At 42.2% G+C, this 20,688-nt stretch overlaps 1 protein-coding gene across 1 annotated transcript in view; it reads right to left on the bottom strand.

Annotated features, from left to right (window-relative positions):
* LOC126237300 (globin-1) overlaps positions 1 to 17,541 on the bottom strand; it is a 304,528-nt gene extending 286,987 nt beyond the window's left edge. Inside the window, exon 1 of the mRNA XM_049947259.1 lies at positions 17,480 to 17,541. The gene's annotated coding sequence lies outside the window, so the exon portion shown is untranslated. The remainder of the gene's footprint in view (positions 1 to 17,479) is intronic.
* Between the last annotated feature and the right edge of the window lie 3,147 nt (positions 17,542 to 20,688).

Genomic DNA, 20,688 nt, shown 5'->3' with positions numbered 1-20,688 from the left:
TCGTACTGAGGCGTTCAGACAGTCGTTTTTCGCTCGTGCGATCCGCGAGTGCAACAGAGGGGGGAAATATGACTTTGGCGCGAATTGTGCCCTCCGCCACACACCGCTTGGTGGCTAGCGGAGTATATATGTAGATGTAGATGTAGTGTGGGATTCTCGAATTTCCCCTGATGCTCATTTTCTTTTTTGATCACCTTTGAAGACAGGACATTATGCCGACGGATTATAAAACTTTAAGATGAACGTGTTGTGTTTACTGAAACAAAGTACATGTGACTTGCGTTCCCTTGACTCTACTAACATAGGAGTCAACTACGAAACTCGCAGTTTGTAGCAATGTTGTCGTTATGTGCCGCCAGTAGTTGGGAATGAAGCACAAGAAACAGAACTCTACCGTCGCTCGGTGCACCCAGGGCGCAGCAGATGACGACTGGCGCGCTACTCTCGTCTATTGACCTTCGTTGAGCTGTTGACAAGGCTGCTCTCGAACACGCCGCAGCTAGTGGGAAACGGCGCTACAGCCTGCCGCAGGCAGTGCGTTTAGCTGCCGCGATCGAGTCAGATACACCTTCAGGGACTTCCTTGACTCAGTAACGTGACGTGTCTCATTACCTACCGGAGTACTGACTAAATCGTGGGACATACTTCTACATGTACACCTCTGTGAAGTGTGTGGCAGGGGATGCATCAAATTGTATCACGTATTAGGTAGAGTTTATTCCTGTCCCACTTACGTAAGGAACGTGGGAAGAATGACTGCTTCAACGCTTCTGTTAGCGCTGTAGTACTTCTAATTGTCTTTGTCGTTCCTACCAGAGAGAGACCTAGAGGGCTGTTGTATATCCCTATATTCCTCATTAGTATTGTTTCCTGAAACTTTGTAAGTAGGCTTTCGCGGGACAATTGGCATCGGCATTCAGATGTCCGGCAGTTCATGCTTTCCAGCATTTTCCGTCAAGCTTTCCCCTCGGCCAAACGAACTTGTTATCATTCAGGCTGCTTTTCTTTGTATACGTCCAACATCCTCTATTAGTCCTGTTTGGTATGGGTTCGACATTCTTATTCTAGGATGGGTCGTAAAAGTGTTTTGTAACGAATCTCCTTGGTAGACTCATTGAAGTTTACCAGTGTCCTACCAATAAATCCAAGTCCACCGTCTGCTTTAGCTAAGACTGATCCTATGTGACCATTGTACTTCAGTTCCTTATAAAGTGCTCACCCGGGTATTTGAATGAGTTGACCGATACCAGTTGAAAGGTGGCTACACTGAGCCACAGCGCCAGAGATTGCGCCAAAGAGTATTATTCAGCAGCCGCCACTGGCAGTTCTTGTTGAGAAGTCGTAGTAGGCAGTGCTTGTTGAGATGTGGTAGTGGAGAGTTCTTGTCGAGAAGTAGCAGTAGGCAGTGCTTGCTGAAAGTCGTAGTGGAGAGTGCTTATTGAGAAGTAGCAGTAGGCAGTTCTTGTCGAGAAGTCGTCGTGGAGAGTGCTTATTGAGATGTAGCAGTGGTGAGTCGTTGTTGAGAGGTTCCCATGGAGAGTGCTTGTTCAGATGTTGTCATATTGTTTTGATGGGCTAGACACCAGATGTTGTTGGATTAGGGATGCTGTAATGTGCTTTTCGACAATATATATGAAGGTAAAAAATTCCTTTTTTTTATTTATTTCAATGTCTTAAACAATAATGCCTCTTGGTCATAGGTTTAGTCAACAAAGCATCTGGCTCGTGTTCTTGTATTAGACTGTATTTCTGGTTTCTATGTGCAATTATAGTATTTCTGTTTTTTTTAATTACTTCAGTATAAATGGTGTTTAAAATATCTGGTCTTATTGAGGAAGAACCGTGCCAGATGTGTACGTTGAATCACACTTCCACACACAGAACAGCTACACTTGTGTTTTGTTGTTTCGTAGGTTTTATAGTTGCTGGGGACTTAATTAATTAATTGTGTTAACGGAAGTTTTCTTTCATTCTTCGTTGTTATTCTATGCAGTCAGATTGCGTTCAAATACTAGTCAGGGCCAACCGTTTACGAGACTTCGTAATCGGACTTACAGCTACTAAAAAAAATTAATATTTGCATTCTAAAATAATTAAGCCCCCATGCACGTGGCGACCGCTGCTTCGGATCGTCCCTTGGAATTCTTCTGATTGTATAAATAGCAGACAGTAGTATTGTTGTAGTAATTCGTAGTTTAGTAATTGTAGTCTATATTGCATGTGTAGACTTGGTAATTGTCATTCTTCTAATGGTATTTTTTGCAGAATTTAACTTTTGTTGTCTTGTATACGGGTTTAACAATTTTGAGCAAATATGAAGATTTCAATTGTTCGTTAATCGTGTTTGAGGGAAACATTTCGTGTGAATGATATTGTTGGTGATAAAGTGTCATTGTGTGTAATTTTCGTATAGTGACGAGTTTTGTATGTTTTGTAAATGATTACGCGATCGATGAAAAAGGAAAAAATGATGAATAGTGAGAATGACGAAATTGTTAACATGGCGAACTCGCCAACACAGGAGAACAGGATGATGAATAATGAAGTTGAAAACAATTTAATAAGTCGGGAAAATAGTCCGGAACCAATTCAAAAATTTTCACAATCACAACATTTTCAGAATACGAGATTAATGACAGAAGATTTTGGAATAGTATCGAACACAGATAGCTTTACAGCTATGACGAAGGAAACTGGTTTTGCGGGAAATGTTAGGGGCGTAAAGAATTTCGAACCAGTCAATGTGGAGCAGTTGATGAGTGCAATATTAAATTTGGGATCTGAATTAAAAACAGAGATAGGAACAATTAAAACTGAGATAGGAACAATTAAAACTGAGATGGGAACAATGGAAACACGGTTAGACTCACAAATAGGAACAATTAGAACTGAGATGGTAACAATGGAAACACGGTTAGACTCACTGGGATCACAGTTAGGATCTGAATTAAAAACAGAGATGGGAACTTTGGCAACACGGTTAGAAACTGATATGGGAACAATGGAAACACGGTTAGATTCACGAATAGGGACATGTTTCAAGAACATGAAAGATGAATTAAAGAAAGAAATTAGAGAAGAAGTACAACCGATTTTGAATTCTCACAATAATAGATTAATTGCAGTAGAGATTAGACAAAGGGAACAGGATAGAGAACAGGAAGAAAGAGATCGCGTGATAGTACAAAAATTTTCCGAGTTAAATTTACAACGTGCACACGATAAGGAGGAAATATTTGAGAGAATCGAGGAATCCGTACCAAATGATAGAATAAATAATCTAACACAACAATATAAACAGTTAACTAATAAATGTGTCAATACTGAAACCCGAGTCGCGACACTTACAGAAGACGTAAATAAACAGAAAGAACAAATAGGTGATTTATCGGAAAGAGTGGAGGAGATTTCAGATAAATTGATAAATCTTAGTTTACATGGGGACAGAGATTCAGATGATACAGCTCCATTACCATTTGCAGAAACCGAAGAGTACCAGAACATAAATAAGCATGTTGAAAATCAGGGAAAATTTAATGAACGCGTTAAAAGGGAATTTGAGGCATTACAAAAGCAAGTCAAACAAATTGAAGGCGAAATCGTAGGAAAAGACAGCAAAAGAAATTTAGAATCACAGATAGCAGAAGGGTTTGAAGAAAGTAATTTGTTTCATTTACGGGATGCAACAAGAGAGCGCCAGGCGCGCGAACTTGACAATAATCGTCATTGGGACTGGGACAGACGCGGTAGGTCTTTGTCGCCACGAGGCGAAAACTTTGACTATAAACACTTTTTGACTGTTCGGAAATTTAAGATCTTTCGCAATTCTAAGAATGACATACATCCATGTTCATGGTTAGATCAATTTATGTACGCACTTCCACCAAATTGGCCATTAAGTCACAAACTGGAATTTATGTGTGGATATTTAGAAAATGAACCGGCGACGCGGATGCGCGCACTTATTAGAGATTGTAACAATCTAAATGATTTTTATCATGCATTTCTATCGGCATATTGGTCCGAAAACACGCAAGACAGAGTCAAACATAATCTTATTATGCAGCGTAATTTTAAACAGTCTGAGTTCCGCACGCCAGCAGAATACTTTGAAGACATGATTCGAAAGAATCAGTTCCTGTCCAACCCTTATAGCCCGACTGAATTAATTCGCATTTGTTTAACTAAGCTGCCACAATCCATAAGACAAATTGCTTTAGCTGGAAGATGTAAAGACGACATTGAGACTTTTAAGACTTTGCTACTAGAACTCTCCACTACCACATCTCAACAAACACTGCCTACTACGACTTCTCAACAAGCACTGCCAGTGGAGGCGGCTGAATAATACTCTTTGGCGCAATCTCTGGCGCTGTGGCTCAGTGTAGCCACCTTTCACAGTTGTGGCTCATCGATACTGTAGTCACGGGATACAACGTTTTGTTCGCTTTGTGAACTGCAAAATTTTACATTTCTGAGCATTTATACCAAGTTACCAACATATTTTCAAAGCAGTCTTTGAAAACTTATCAAGATCAGATTGAATTTTTGTTCAGCTTTGGTCGGACAGTATTTCACTACGCAAGCGAATGCTCCGAATTTTTATGTGAAAACTTTTAAAGCTTTTTAAAGAAAATAAACGTCATTAACGTTCTACATCTTTATTCTGTAAGTTACACATATCAGGCCGGGGTGGCCGAACGGTTCTAGGCGCTACAGTCTGGAACCGCGCGACCGCTAGGGTCGCAGGTTCGAATCCTGCCACGGGCATGGATGTGTGTGATGTCCTTAGGTTACTTAGGTTTAAGTAGTTCTAAGTTCTAGGGCCCTGATGACCTCAGAAGTTAAGTCCCATAGTGCTCAGAGCCATTTGAACCATTTGTTAGACATATATTTCTCAACATAGTCATCCTGGCGACGAACGCATTTCTCTTAACGAGAGACTAGTTTGTTGATACTGCCACTGTAGAATGGATGACTCAGTTGACGGAGCCACGAACTCACATATGCGTACAGCACCTCATCACTATCAAAGTCCTCGAAGGTGTTCTGTAAGTACATCAAATAGATAAAAATCAGACGGGGCCAACGCAGGAGTAAATGGAGGATGATCGATGACAGTGAACTCTGGGCATCGGATTGTTCGAAACACGATCACGGGAGGCTGTTTCTCACCCGCCGATATGGTCACATGACACACCAGTATGTTACACGCTGGATTTCGGAGGCCTCTAGCGGCAGAGGCCTGCAAATACGTAGACATGAAGAATATTTAAAAGGCTTTAAGAGTTTCCGCATAAAAAAATCGATGGTAGTACTTTTCAGCAGGCCCTTGTAGATGACAGCGGGATCTGCAAAAGTACGAGGTTGCAATAGATATTGTCTGCCATGGCATTAATACACCAGACGAACAGCGAGGATCCTAACACACTTCCGTTGGCCCACATGAAGTTACTTCTACACCTGCGGTTTGATTCTCCTTCAACACGCTACATCTTTCCTACCAAGAAATCCTCAAATTTCGTTTTATACCTCACATAATCTTATTTTGGACGACTAACTTCTACATGATCGGAATTTTCACTATATGTCTTCGCCCTAGAGTCGTAGCCCTTAGGAGAGAGGCCAGACTCCCGTTCAACTGACACAAGTTTTACGTTTATTGCTTTCGTCATTAGTTTTACGTTTATTTCTTTCGTCAGAGGCACAACATAATTACAGTAATTTAGAGAGCGCAAATTTTGACATGCGAATAGGGACTAGTGTTATTACGAGGGTGGTTTGAAAAGTTCTCGGAATGGAATAGAAAAAAGTTCTTACAGCACTGAAACTTTTTTTTATTTTTCAATTTAGTCTCCTTGTAGATTAATGCACTTGGTCCAACGATGTTCCAGTGCCTTATCCCATCTCGAAAATGAATTTCCTCCAGGTCTGCAAAATAGTTGTCAACTCCGGCTATCAATTCTTCATTTGAAGTGAATCTTCGTCCGCCAAGAAAAATTTTCAGTTCTGGGAAGAGATGGAAGTCTGAAGGAGCCAAATGAAGTGAATAAGGCGTGTGTGGCAACAATTCATACATTAGTTCGTGTAATTTTGCCATGGCGACGGCACGTGTGTGCGGGCGTGCGTTGTCTTGTCGCGGCACCCATCTTACAGATAATTTTTTTCATTTCTAATTCTTTAGTTAAAATGTGATATACCCTTTCAGATGACATCTAGCAAGCGTAAGCAATTTCACGCACTTTCAATCGGCAATCCATCATGACCATATTGTGCACTTTCGCAATGATTTCTGGAGTAATGACACAGCTTGTCCGACTATTGCGCGGATCATCATTTAAGCTCTCCCGACCAAATTTAAATTCATTTGTCCACTTAGCAACAGTTGAATATGAAGGAGCAGAGTCCCCAGTGTATTCTGGAAATTGGCATGAATGTCCTTTACTTTCATACCTTTCTTTACGAAGTACTTAATCACTGCTCGAATCTCGTTTTTATCCATCTTCGCAAATCATTATGCGGGAACTAAAACAGAGCCACGTCACCGCCACAGCTCTCTTCAAGCGCACTGACGTGGCACGTGTTTACAGGCAACAGTCCAACGAATATCACGTGAACAACTCGTTGCGTTACCGCTGACCGCTCGTGGTGATTCCGAGAACTTTTCAAACCATCCTCGTAAATGGATAAACTATGGAGAAATCTGCAGTAGCTACGAAGTGGTGCGAGTGGTTTTGGGGAAACTGCGCCATCCTAATTACAAAACGACGCACTGTTCCGTAAAATTAGAAGAAGACCTAGATAAAGTAACATACCATATTAACTACTCTGTGAAATGAATGAAACTGTGGGAGCCTGTCGCCAGAGGTCTCCCGATCGTGCACAGAGAGCTGGACGTCACACAGCGTGTGGTCAGCAGCGCCAAATCGGGCTGGATCAGCAACACGAGACAGCTGAAGGAACAGGAAAAGATAGTGCGCGTCAACTAGCAAGCAATTACGGTGCGCTGTGGTGTTCTTCGTAAGACAATGGCACAAAGACAACATTTCGGTGACTTCACATGTGTAAGAAGTATCGCAAAACTGGAAGAAGGACGATGTGTGACGAGTGCAGCCCTGGAGTTTAGTACTGCTCACAGCTTTGTTTCATGTGCATGGAGAGCGTTCCGAACTGCAGACACTGCTCCCCGAAGGAGATAATGTGATCGGCCACTGTCAGCTACAGCAGCAGATGACCGGTACATTGTGCAACGGGCAAGAAGGTATCCATAGCCGGTGAATTGCAACAACAACTAACAGGACTGCAAGGAACGCAATCTCAAGCTCCACAGTGGTACTGCATCTGTGGGAAAAGAGGAGAGGGAAAGGAGGGGGGAGGGGGGGGGTTCTTTGCCCGGATTGAGTCTGAGTAGCGCTTCTGGACATACCACCTCGTATGGCGATAGATGGAAACACGTAATAACACCACAAAATTGTCGAACATGATCGTTTTGGTGGTCCAGGTGATACGGTGTGGGAAGGCATAACTTTGCATTGGCGTACTGCCCTCCAAATCTTTGAACACTGTACACTCACTCACTGGCTAACATTATTGTGACACTGTACTTCGTCATGTGCGTCTTTTCGGTATGGCTTCATTTTTATGAATGCCACTTGTAATGGTACTTGAATTACGTAACCATTACGGCACCTCACCTCAACCTCTCGATACCAGCAATATTCTACTGTGGTTCTGTGAAATAGTTGACATATTTCTGTGACAACATTCAGATTTGATTTCATTAATGTAGAGGTATTTTGATACTTCGATATGTATATATTGCAATGATATTATTCTTATGTGTATTCTTTCTTTTGTCACTATGATCTTTGACGTATTTGTAACTGATTTTTGGGCGCGTAAGCGATTATTAGAGAGTCAAGCTTTGGTCGTCATGTTTATGAAATGTGATCTTTAACAGTGAGGAATATATTTTCAAGTATGTTTTATATTGTGAAGTGATGTTTTGGAACGAGTTGCGTGATATTGCAACAAAAGTAATAAAAAAGAAGTATAAGCTAACTTAAATTCGGAGTGCTGATTACTTTTTTACATCATCATTGTCCTAACTTGCAAAAGTTTAATCTTCAAGAATGGTTTATGAAACACATCTGTAAAACTTTTGAATATCGCAGAATAACAAATAGGCCTCCTTGCATCCGAGCTTGGAATCATTACTACCTAGATTTTCGACGATTGAGCCATGAGGTCACAACGAGACCAGAGTGGGAAACACGAAAAGATGAGTGCCTAGTTTATCCATTATTTCAAGAAATGACTTTATTAACTGTGCTCTAATGACACCTACCACATAATATAACTTTGTTGTTGCCAGAAAATGCAATATTTAGCAGCGTGAGGAACAATACAATCGTAAGTAATTTTTGACCTTTGTTGTGGCAGGGTTGTTAGACACTGCACGATCGCATCGAACGACGCAGTTGGAGGGAGTCGCGGAAAGAGATGATACTCGGCGAATGGACTGACCTGCTCGTTCCTCCAACTTAAATCCCGCTGGATACGTGTGGGATGAATTGGGGAGAGATATTGCAGCATGTCCACCGTCCATACGGCAGATGTCAAGAGCTGGTGGAGGAATGGAACTCCCTACGGCATGAACTCCTTGTCAATCTTGTGGCCAGCATGGGAGCACGTTGCAGAGTGGCATTACCGTCGGTAGTGATCACACAGCCCATTAAGAACCAGGTCCCAGCTTTTGTAATATCCAGGGGACCATCATAAATCGCGGTGGCTTGAGTGTAATTATTGTCTTTCAATTGAAGTGTCGTTTCTGTTCGTCTCACTGAGTATTTCTATCTGTTACCTTCTGTACTATGATGTAGAAGCTGTTTCTACGTATGGTCCAAGTTTCTTCGAGCTATGTTACTTGGCATGAACACATGAGAAAGTTACTTTCGTCCTTAAGTTTTGGGCGCCAGTGTAGATACTGAAGATAATTAAACGTTTGACATCCTGTAGCTCACCATACAAGCCCAACATGTCCGAGTGGAGTTGACCTCCTCGCGAGCCGAGCGAGGTGGCACATTGGTTCACACACTCGACTCGATTCGGGACAGGGGTTCGAGTCCCCCTCCGGTCGTCCATATTTAGATTTTCTGTTGTTTCCGCTTGAGGCAAACGCCAAGATGGTTCATTTTGAAAAGGACACAGCCGAATTCCTTCCTTTTCCCCCCCCTTGTTGTCTGCACCACTGGGGGACGATGTAGTCTGGGACACTTCATGTGGTCTACACCTATTCTGATCCGGGAGTTAACTTCTGGAAGAGCTTCTTTTCTCAACAGAGAGAAGGAAATACCGCTGTCTCTCCCTTTTTAGACGGTGTTTTAATTACCAGAAGATTCCTTCTAGACTCTTTCTATACTGGTGTTGAGCATGCAATGGATACTGCGCCTATGACATTCTCTGGGCAAGATGTTGGTGCTGTTCCAGGTAATAAACTCATGTCCAGAACAAGTTTCTCTGGTGGCCATTTTCTACATCTACATGTACATATATACTCCCCTAGCCACCAAGCGGTGTGTGGCGGAGGGCACAATTCGCGCCAAAGTCATATTGCCCCCCTTTGTTCCACTCGCGGATCGCGCGAGGGAAAAACGACTGTCTGAACGCCTCAGTACGAGCTCTTATTTCCCTTATCTTTGAATGGTGAGCATTGCCCGATTTGAAAGTTGGTGGTAATAATATATGCTCTACATCCTCGGTGAAGATCGGATTTCGGAATTTAGTGATCTGCCCTTTCTGTTTAGCGCGCCGTCTATCTGCAAATGTGTCCCACTTCAAACTTTCTATGAGACTTGTAACACTCTCGCGATGGCTAAATGTGCCAGTACGAATCTTGCCGCTCTTCTTTGGACCTTCTCAATCTCTTGAATCAGACCCAACTGGTAGGGGTCCCATACAGACGAACAGTACTCCAAGACTGGACGAACTAACGTATTGTAAGCTATTTCCTTTGTTGAAGGACTGCATCGCTTCAGGATTCTACCAATAAACCGCAATCTAGAGTTCTCCTTACCGGTTACTTGTGTAATCTGATCATTCCATTTGAGATCATTTCGAATAGTCACACCCACATACTTGACGGACGTTGCCGCTTCCAAAGACTGGGCATTTATTTTGTACTCGTACATTAATGGGGATTTTCGCCTTGTTATACGCAGTAGGTTACACTTACTAATATTGAGAGATAACTGCCAGTCATTACACCGCGCATTTATTTTCTGCAAACCCTCATTGATTTGTTCACAACTTTCGTGTGACGCTATTTTCCTGTACACTACAGCATCATCGGCAAACAGTCTAAGGCCGCTGTCAATACCATCATCCAGATCGTTTATGTAAATCGTAAAAAGCAGAGGACCTATTACGCTGCCCTGGGCACACCTACGTTTGTTTCTGTTGAAGTCACCTCGTTCAGGACGACATACTGCTCCCCGTCTGTTAGAAAACTTTCTATCCAATCGCATATGTAATCGGATAGACCGTAAGAGCGCACTTTTTGTAGCAAGCGACAGTGCGGAACTGAGCCTTTCGAAAGTCGAGAAATATGGCATCAACCTGGGAGCCGCAGCAGCTGCATATAAATTACAGTAGTTTAAAAGTAAAATTTCTTTTGCTTGCTGCACATTAAGTTTTTCTCTTCAACTTTTGCACCTAGATGCGTTTCGCCTTATTTACAAGGCATCTTCAGTGGGTGTCAGATCAGGGTCTAATTCAATATTTGTAAGCCAAACAGCATTCTCTCATGCAGCAAACTGGTTGGAAGCTTGCAGTTTTCCTCGTGGTCAGTTGTGTTGAAATACAGCAATGTAAATTCTCTTTTCTGAAAATGACAATTACAGTACCGTATTTCGAAAACAGTAAGAACGAGAAGAACTGTAAGGTTTCATCCAGTTTGCTACGTGAGGGAAAGCTGCTTGGCTTACAAATAATTAATTAGACGGTGATCTGGCGTCCGCTAAAAATGCTTTGCAAATTTAATTGCAGCATGCATTTTAAACTACTGAAAGTCGTGTTCAGAAGTTCAGCGATTCTCAAGTTCCACGAAAAAACGTTTTTCCTTGGTGACACATCGCACTAGAGCTAGTCAGGGAAAACTTTAGTGTGGTCGCCGTTGTAAATTTCTCGCGTTAGATGATGCAGAGCTAACACTGGACAGATTCAGAATTTGTTGCAATACCATACAATGTACATTACAACATGGATAGAAACATTAATTAAACTTTACAAATCGATAGCGTTGCCTTTACTGATGTATGGTAGTGAATGTTGGACTGTACTGGCAGATCAATTACGACAAATCGAATCATCAGAGACGAACTTTCTTCGCTTTGTTGCGGGACAGTCATTCTGGACCGTGAAAGAAACAAGAACTGAATGTAGAACCGATTAAAACTATAACTGAAAAATGCAGACAAATGGAAAGACCATGTCCAACGTATGTCTGTTAGGACATTTAAAGCTACGAGTGCAATACTTGACAAGCCAATAGGAAACAGAAATTTAAGAGGCCCGTTAAAGAGACCGCGCGAACAATCTGATGCAGAACAAGCCAAAGGGCCTAAAGACGACGATGATGATGACGATTTAGAATTTAACGTCCCGTCGACAACAACATCATTAGAGACGGCGCACAAACTCGGACTGGGGGAGGATGGAGAATGAAATCGGACGGTGGTCTTTTAAAAGGAACCATCCCGTCGTTTGCCTGAAGCAACGCATGAAAATCAGGGGAAAGCTAAATGTGAATTGTCGATCGGGGTTGTGAAGAGTCGTCCTCCAGAATAAGACAAGTGGCTGAAACCGGATATTTATCTCGGACACATAAAGGATCTGACGATCTGGAAGGCCCTTAACAGACAGCGCTTCGGCGTCACAAGATGGGAAGTTGAACTGCAATGTAGAGTCCATGCTGTGTGAGTGTAGAGAACAGTACAGCATGTGCGGCTCACCCTCTATACAGTGTGACTCATCTGCTGTCGTATGTACGATGGTGGATCGACTCACATCAACACACTAATAGCGTCTGAAGAGGTCACGCTTATAATGAAGAAAATAAAATTAATTTAATGCTGAGCTAATTTCTTTTCGGCAACTCATAATAAATACAGCGATCTTAATTTGGTTTTGGAAAAATAAAAAAAAACTGCTTTATTCGACTGAAGGTCTAGCAGGACGACGGTAAGGTTTCATCTGGTCGCGTAATGAACATTACGATTCACCTATGCCAGTATTGCTAAGGAAATAAAATCCTTTAAACATCACACCATTACCTGTTTTCCAAGAATTACCTTTCGTCATTCAGTAAACCCGTTCTCGTCGTCTTAGCCAATTTGGATTAACACATTGTCACTAGAAAAATACTTTTTCCATATTGATACTGTAGTAGGTTGGGAAATGAAAGTATGTATTGTATCACAACACTATGTCCGACAGTCTGACAGGGAATCTTTTGAAAAATAATACACACAGGCAATGTCTCCGAGATGGATTTTTGTGCGAAGATGAAATGGGCAGACAATTTAAGGAGTAAAGAGACGTGGTTTGTAAGAAACGTTACCAGAGGAGAAACTACAAATGTACATTTCTTCAACAATTGCATTTAATGTCAGAATGATAACATGCGGGTATTTTCCGCGTCTGCACGCGAACATGTGTAGTTGTACCTCGCATGCACAACTTAAAATTTCAACCTGTCGTCTCTCTCTCTCTCTCTCTCTTTCTTACTGTGACGGGCTCACACCAGAGCTCATTAAAAATTTGTATAACTTGCTCCGCTTTACCACTCTTTCAACTGCTCTTATCACGAAATCCTGATATTTTATCACAGTTATTTTGCAGTGATGTATATCGTTTCTTGTAGCTTGACAATTCAACCATCGAACATCTGTATTTAGTAGTCGTATTACCGTCTAAAAAAGAAATCAACTTTATGGGATAATGCTAGGAAAAGAAACTACCAAACGCATTTTTATCATGGAGCATTCATTATGTGCCTCGTAGTCCTACATCAGCAGACGGATAGATTTCTGAAATGGCAGCATTATTCCAATGGGCTGTCATTTGCCGATTGCAGAGATCTGCCTGTTAGCGGCTATTTTGCCCTGCTGCGTTTGGCTGAAGCGCCATAAAACAAGTTATAATCAGATCGGTGCGTTAAAACGGGTCCAGCCAGCGCCAGCTGTTTATGACTGTCGGGTGCTCGGGCTATTTTGGAAGGAACCTCACATGTTACAGCCCAAAGTGCTGCGCTTTTGTTTTTTCTTTTCTTTTACGTAAATAAAAACCAGCCCACGACAGTGGAGCTTGAATGGAACTATAACTAGCCGTGCAATTTTGTACATAAATTAGAAAAGAAGAAGAAGACGAACACAAAATCCATAACAAGAAAATTAGACAGTTACAATTTATTCATGCTGTATGGAATTGCTTGAGGTCAGGGACTGTATTATAAATCTATAACTTAATATTCGTTGCTTCAGTCATTTTTTACTAATGAACAGATGAACACACACAATCAGGCATTTGCAAAATAATGTGTTGTACATGCAAAGCCCTCCACATAGGCCGAACTGGGAGGGACTTCCGAAAAAGATACAACAAACAGATAAGTGCTTACCACACCTACATTAAGGACACTGGCCACCCATTGCAAAATACCGCAAATGCTCATCTAAAACCTAAAAAAACTATAGTGTTTTCATAACCAAGATAAACCAAATAATCATAATATTTAATATGTGCCAAGACATAAATATGCTTTTGTAAAACCGAATGTATTTTCATTGTTTGTACTATGATAGCAACTGAAATAAGCTCTTCTTAGCATTTAATAGTCTTTGGAATGCAAACATCTTAATGTGAAAGTAAGAAGTGGTGAAGTGTTTATTACTGTGCTCTGTGTGCCAGACAAATAAATTACAAGCACAATGTAAGTAAAGTCAGCAATGAAATGACCTAACATACAACCCTCTTCAGGTATACACAGAAATAAATTATCCTTTCTGTACAGGGTTCTACAACTAACATCTACATGGATACTCTGCAAATCACATTTAAGTGCCTGGCGGAGGGTTCATCGAACCACCTTCGCTATTCTCTATTATTCCAATCTCGTATAGCGCATGGAAAGAATGAACACCTATATCTTTCCTTACGAACTCTGATTTCCCTTATTTTATCGTGGTGATCGTTCCTCCCTATGTAGGTCGGTGCCAACAAAATATTTTCGCATTCGGAGGAGAAAGTTGGTGATTGGAATTTCGCGAGAAGATTCCGTCGCAACGAGAAACGCCTTCCTTTTAATGATTTACAGCCCAAAGCCTGTATCATTTCTGTGACATTCTCTCCCATATTCCGCGATAATACAAAACGTGCTGCCTTTCTTTGAAGTTTTTCGATGTACTCCGGCAGTCCTACCTGGTAAGGATCCCACACCGCGCAGCAGTATTCTAAAAGAGGACGGACAAGCGTAGTGTAGGCAGCCTCCTTAGTATGTCTGTAGGGCTAAATTTCTTAGTAGGTCTGTAGGGTTAAATTTCTGTACATAACCTCACTGGCGCATCCAGCAAATAAATTTCATCACACTTCACATTAATGCAGTAAAATTTTGGAAGACAGCGATCTTGTGAGCTGTATAACATCAGTGAAAAAACAGTCTAGATCGCGTTGATTATTTTATTTAAAATGACCGGTTTCGGCCTAGTCTTAGGCCACCTTCAGAATAGCACCATCAGCTGAAGTTGACGACGTCAACTATCTGTAGAACACGATCGCTGAAACAACTGACTGAGGTCTACTAACTGTTCTGGACGTCCTCAACTTCAGCTGATGGTGCTATTCTGAAGGTGGCCTTAAGACTAGGCCGAAACCGGTCATTTTAAATAAAATAACCATCGCGATCTAGACTGTTTTTTCGCTGATGTTAGAAGTAAAAATTATTTCATAAAAAAAAGACAGGTCTAAGATTGCTTTGCGGTTGAAATTTGGATTTCAATACAATAAAATTCATGAAAAGCTATGGTCGTAGCACAGGTCTGTATGGGTGTGGAACATCGACGAAGGTGGAAGACGAGGGATAAGACGATTAGAAGCCATAGCAATGTGGCTGTACAGGGGCTGTTAAAGATCAGGTAGACTGATGAAGTAAGGAATGACTACATCCTGTAACGAACCAATGAGAAAAAAAAATGTTTTACAAAGAGCATAATGAAACTAAGAGATACAGTGACTGGTCATGTAGAATGATATGTTCTTGAAACCAGTTGCCGAAGGGATATTGGAAGGAAAGAATCAGAAGGCCAGGCCTAAATATTAGGCAGACCGTTGATGGTGAGAGATTCAGCAATTTTGCCGAAATGAAGAGGATGGCTGGGGAACCTTATGCCTAGAAAACTGCATCAGACCAACCTTAAGATTAATGAGGGAACAAAACGATGCTGCAAAGATTGCCAACTTGCTTTAAATGTTCAGAAATGTAAAATTTTGGACTTTACAAAACGAAAAAACATAGTACCCTATGACTACATGAATAAGTCACAGTTGAAATACCGAGTGTGACAATTTTTACGGATATTAAACAGAACGATAACAGCCTCAGCCGTAGACAAAGCAATAGAACAGTAGGGACACGCAATCACTTTACAAAGGAAATTGCTTCAAGCGACTCGTTGTGACCGATCCTTGAATACCCCTCAAGAGTGTAGGACCCGTACAATATAGAACTAACAGAGGATATTTATTGGGCGTAAATTATACGGAGAAGGGCAACACGGTTGATCACAGATTTGTTCGACCCACGGGAAAACGTCACGGAGATACCGAAAAACATAGACAGGCAAACGCTTGAAGCTAGACGCAACTATCCCGTGGAAGGTTACTTCGTAAGTTTCAAGGACCAGTTAAGTGATGAATCTCGAAATAACTACACTCCCCTACGAATCCCTTCTATAGGGTTCGAGAATTCTAGATCAAGTACAGCGCGCACGGAGGTGTTTAAGCATCCATCCTTTCCGCACCCTAAATATTATGAATGGAACGGGTAAAAGCCCTAATAACTGGTGTAATAGCAAGTACCCTCCGTCATGTATTCACAGTGGTTTGCAGATTACGCCTGTAGATGACGATAGTAGCACATATTTTTTGCTATATACTAGATAACAATCACACACAGCCTCACATAATATACACAAGATGGCAAACTGAGAAAAATAGTTCAGAAAATGCTGCCTTTCTGAACAAACTGCTTGTAGTCATTGCACAGAAAAAAGAAAGAAAATCTGTTTATTTTCAGTTTTGTAGTATTAAAGCGAATGAATAATTCTGTAATATTCTACGCTGTGAAACATTTCTTAGACGCAAAACAAGCATTATAGAGAGGCTATAAAAACTGTTGATTTTTAATGAATAACGCAGTAAATATTAAATTATGGTTCTGATGCCAAACGACGCCCTAGGAAACGCTTATTTTCTGTACCATGTAATAATACACTGCACCAGTTAAGTTTTTTCATTCACGGAACGACGCGTTTTCAGGATTTAATTCCCAATTTCAGGTTCAGTTACTTGCATTGATATTATATGTGATGCCTGCGTGTGTGCTGCTCTGATTACCTTCTCGCACTGTGGTTTTAAGATGTGCGCCTCCTTGACTGCGTACAAATCACGTACAATACCAACATAAATATTTGCGTTTCAGACAGCGAATTAACTCCTGAAACATCTCGTGCTAAGTATAAAAGTATATTTATTATATAAATCAGTAAAGAAACACTTGCGGGCTTCCGGAGAACATTGAGACGAATGAAATTAAGTCTCCACGACGGTTGACGTGTTTATTCACGACGGTTAAAGGCAGTCTTCATTGAAGACGAGGAATTGGTGATGGGTCCTTGACTGAAAAGTTTTAATTATGAAATTGATTGGAAATCGTAAAAAAATGTAAACGTTGTTGCGACTAGAGACGGTGCATAATCACTAACTGTTGACGCTAACGTTGGCGCTTCCAGGAATGTCCACTGAATGAACGTGAGATAGTCTTCCAAACTGCGGTTATGAATCTCGAAATGGTAGTTACCGATATTCGGAGCGAGGTCTTCTTCGTTTCGGCTCGATCTTAATGCGTTCGTTATGCTAAATCATAAGATTTCCTTCCTGTGCCATGCTTAGTTTTATATGGCACCGAAATAACCTTTTCTACTTCTGCAAAGACCTTGGGGATAACGAGGCCACAGTCGATTTCTTCCCCATCCGATCGTTTTGGCTCGATCTTAATGCGTTCGTTATGCTGAATCATAAGATTTTCTTCCTGTGGCACAGAAGCTGCAAAGTAACACCATTTTTGCACACAGAACAGGAAAAAAAATTGTTAGAATCGTGGAGTACCGTTCCTAGAGAGGGAGTACCAGAGGTGATGGCTTACCTTGCGTGGAAAATCGCGGGCCCGTGGCTGCGATGCGTGTACGAGTGCGCGCGCTGAAAGCCGCTGTCGGACTGGCTTCGCGCCGCCCTCCCCTTCTCTTTTGTTCGCCCGGCGCATGCGCACGACAGACGCGCCAAAGCGCCGGCCACGTGCTGACGCTTCCGAATCTGCACCGGCACGCAGCCCTCTGGAGCAATGCGGAGCGTGAGGTGGCCGAGCCACGTGTTGGCGCGATCCGATCACACCGCGCGCACCTGTCTGTTAACAGCTTCCGCCGTAAACAAAGGAGTGCCACGCAAGCAGACGTTGAGGTGACAAACGTGCCGAGGCATTCGCCAGCATGGAAAGTATCCGTCCTACATTACTGACACCAGCACTGTCCAAGGCGTTAGAATGCGTAGTCCACGTCAAGGTTACCAATTATTTAACACTGAATAACCTCTTAGATATATACTAATCTCGTTTCCAGCAAAATCGCAGCACAACGACTGCTCCAATAAAAGAGACTAACGAATTAATGCCATGGACAAACAGCAGGCTACTATTACGTGCTTCCTGGACTTCAGCAAAGCTTTCGGCACTGTTGACATTGACATTCTGTTTGCTAAAATGACACGTCAAAATTTTTCATCAAGCGCTGTACAGTGGTTCCACTCATACCTGACATCCCGCCAGCAATGTGTAATGGTAGGTACTAAAAGATCGCGTGGAAGGATGTTGTATCAGGGGTCCCACAAGGATCAATATTGGGCCCATTACTTTTCTCATTATACACTACTGGCCATTAAACTTGCTACACCAAGAAGAAATGCCGATGATAAACGGGTATTCATTGGAGAAATATATTATACTAGAACTGACATGTGATTACATTTTCACACAATTTGGGTGCATAGATCCTGAGAAAGGAGTATCCAGAACAACCACATCTCGCCTTAATAACGGCCTTGATACGCCTGGGCATTGAGTCAAACAAAGCTTGGACGGCGTGTACAGGTACAGCTGCCCATGCAGCTTCAACACGATACCAACTCCATCAAGAGTAGTGCCTGGCGTATTGTGACGTGCCAGTTGCTCGGCCACCAGACGTTTTCAGTTGGTGAGAGATTTGGAGAATGTGCTGGCCAGGGCAACAGTCGAACATTTTCTGTATCCAGAAAGGCCAGTACACGACCTGCAACATGCGGTCGTGCATTATCATGCTGAAATGTAGGGTTTCGCAGGGATCGAATGAAGGGTGGAGCTATGGGTCGTAACACATCTGAAATGTAAATTCCACTGTTCAAAGTGCCGCAAGAGGTGACCGAGACGTGTAACCAATGACACCCCATACCATCACGCCGGGTGATACGCCAGAATGTCGATGACGAATACACGCTTCCTATGTGCGTTCACGGCGATGTCGCCAAACACGGATGCGACCACCATGATGCTGTAAACAGAACCTGTATTCATCCGAAAAACTGACCTTTTGCCATTCGTGCACCCAGGTTCGTCGTTGAGTACACCATCGTAGGCGCTCCTGTCTATGATGCAGCGTCAAGGGTAACCGGAGCCATGGTCTCCGAGCTGCTGGAAACGTCGTCGAACTGTTCGTGCAGATGGTTGTTGTCTTGCAAACGTCCCCATTTGTTGACTCAGGTATCGAGAACTGGCTGCACTATCCGTTACGGCCATGCAGATAAGATGCCTGTCATCTCGACTGCTAGTGATACGAGGCCCTGGGATCCAGCACGGCGTTCCGTATTACCCTTCTGAACCCACCGATTCCATATTCTGCTAACAGTCATTGGATCTCGACCAATGCAAGCAGCAATGTCGCGATACGATAAACCGCAATTGCGGTAGGTTACAATCCGACCTTTATCAAAGTCGGAAACGTGATGGTACGCATTTCTCCTCCTTACACGAGGCATCACAACAACGTTTCACCAGGCAACGCCGGTCAACTGCTGTTTGAGTATGAGAAATCAGTTGGAAACTTTCCTCTGTCAGCACGTTGTAGGTGTCGCCACCGGCGCCAACCTTGTGTGAATGCTCTGAAAAGCTAATCATTTGCATATCACAGCATATTCTTCCTGTCGGTTAAATTTCGCGACTGTAGCACGTCATCTTCGTGGTGTAGCAATTTTAATGGCCAGTAGTGTATTTAATGATATGCCAACTATTCTCCCCCACTGCAGATACCACCTATATGCTAATGACCTTCAGTTATATGTCAGAGCAAGTCCAACAAAACTGTACACAGCCATCGATCATGTAAATGCTGACTTACTTGCTTTATCAGAATGGTCGCAGAACTTAGGTCTGGAATTAAATCCTTCCAAAAAGCAACCAATCTTAGTCGCCCACAAAAGACTTATTACAACACTGCACAGAGAATCTCTTCCATGCTTAATTTTAAATGGCACCGAAATAACCATTTCTCCTTCTGCGAAGAACATGGGGATAATCCTGGACCACCACTTAGACTGGACTGAACACACTACTGCAGTCTGTAAGAAAGTATCGGCATCCCTTCATTGTCTGCAGGAATATAAAAATGTATTTCCATCCTAGCTTAAGAAGATGCTCTTAGAACCTCTAACATTCCCTATTCTCGACTATGGCGATGCCATTCTTCAAGGACTTTCGTACGAAAACTTTCGCAGGCTTGAACTGGCGATGAATGCTTGCCTACGATATATTTGTGACGTTCGTTTTTTCGATCATATAACTAGAGCCCATGAACAATTATCGTGGCTAAGTGCTGATAAACGTAGGGACTACCATACTTTATGTTTACTCCATCGTCTTCTCAATCATCAGACACCCTCTTACTTATCTTTGGCCATTACTTTGCTATCTGAACAGCACAACAGAAATACTCGTTCTCAACTAAGTAAGATCCTCTCAGTACCACCACACAACACCGTCATGATTTCTAAATCGTTTTCTGTATCCGGAACTCGACTTTGGAACAATGTTCCTCAAAATATCAGAGAAATTAAATCACTTCCAGGCTTCAAAAAGCAGCTAATGGCTCACCTTCTCTCGCAATAGCTATCTCACCCACATATCAGTCTGCAGCCCACATTCTTCAATCCCCCCTCCCCCTACGATTTTTCCCTTTTCCTCGCTTACAGAGTATTTACATAAATCAAGTCCTCTCCTAACAGCCACTATTACTGCCATTCCAATTTTCTTGTTCTTCATCCTTTCTTATTATA

The sequence above is a fragment of the Schistocerca nitens genome, chromosome 2 (genome assembly GCF_023898315.1).
Source record: "Schistocerca nitens isolate TAMUIC-IGC-003100 chromosome 2, iqSchNite1.1, whole genome shotgun sequence".
NCBI lineage: Eukaryota > Metazoa > Arthropoda > Insecta > Orthoptera > Acrididae > Schistocerca > Schistocerca nitens.
This window is presented reverse-complemented; position numbering and strand designations above follow the sequence as displayed.